This window comes from Eptatretus burgeri, chromosome 13 (assembly GCF_056783735.1).
Source record: "Eptatretus burgeri isolate ZD-2024b chromosome 13, Ebu_testis_v1, whole genome shotgun sequence".
NCBI lineage: Eukaryota > Metazoa > Chordata > Myxini > Myxiniformes > Myxinidae > Eptatretus > Eptatretus burgeri.
The window spans coordinates 16958907-16960244 of NC_140973.1; positions in this window are offsets into that span (position 1 = coordinate 16958907).

Below are 1338 nucleotides of genomic sequence, written 5' to 3' on the forward strand. Positions count from 1 at the left end.
CACCGACGATCTTTACTCGACTGCATCAAGTTGTTTGATTATAAATAAGAACAGAGTTCAATTTGTTCGACCACTTTATTAGCGTGGAACGACAATAATCAAACAAGTATTGAACAGGTTGAAACACCCACAACATCCCTGGCTCCGGCTCAGGCTGCGCATGCGCACTGGCACAGGGGACCGTCGATATGAAGAAGTACCGTAAAGTACAATGTTCTCTACTCACTTCGCCGACCTCAGAAGGATGACAGGCTGAGTCAACCCCCTGGTGTTAATTCAGCAGCCAACGGGGCTTGAACTCAAGACCCTGGGATCCCAAGCCGCCACCCTTACCACTAAGCCAACACCAGGCTTCAAATAATAAATGAACCGCCTCACAAAAATATATTGCACAGAAAAAAAAAATTAATGCCTTTAACCAATTTGATAAATAGGTTAATTTGTGTTTTTTTTTGTTTGATTGTTTGTTTCCTCGTGTGGGTGTAATCAAATGTGAGTGGATCTGTCAGATCCCAAAGCTTTTTGGACATGTTTACACCGCCAACAATTCAAACACTATCGTAATTAAAAAGTGTTGCATTTTAAAATCCTGCATCAGCATCGCTATGAGAAGCAATCCCAGCCCTACCTCCAAATAAGCACCTGTGCAACGAACGGGGATGCCTCTTCGCGGTAGTTGTACCCCCTCCCCCCAATGAAAGTTGGGTGCCAAATCTTCCCCATTCTTCCCTGCAGCCCGTTTTCGTCAGGGTAGCGCAGTCACTGTCAGAGTGCTGTTTGGTCCCCATGGACCGGCCCATTCCCTCTCGTCTCCGTCTCTCCATCCATCTCTCTCGAACTCTCCGTCGTGGCTCTGACTTTGTGAAAGGCGGGGGTAGACCATCCTGGATGTGAGGGATCTCTGGGTCGCTCCTGGGAGATCAACCGGCTGTCTCAGAGCAGTGGGCTTCTTCGAGAGAACGGCCGGGGGCTACACAACAACTACTACTAAGCACCTGCAGAATAGCATAACACCTGGAACCGCACAAATAAGATGATCATGGGATTGGGGCTTGGTAAAAAATATCTTCCACTGCAATGGAGTTTAGGTTGATTTTGAATTTTTTTTTTGAGTGAAACTATTCAGGCTGGCAGGATGGTTACACGTATGCATACAGCCTGGATTAGAATCTCAGCACAGCTATAAACGATCACCTTGTTGCTTCGCAGGCAGGGTGATTCAGCAATGCACCGTGGGGCATTCGACTGGGTTTCCTGTCGGCTGGCATTAATTAGTGGACGTTAATGATCCCATTGTGTCCTTCATTAAGGGTAGGCGAGCTATCAGCACCTTGGCTA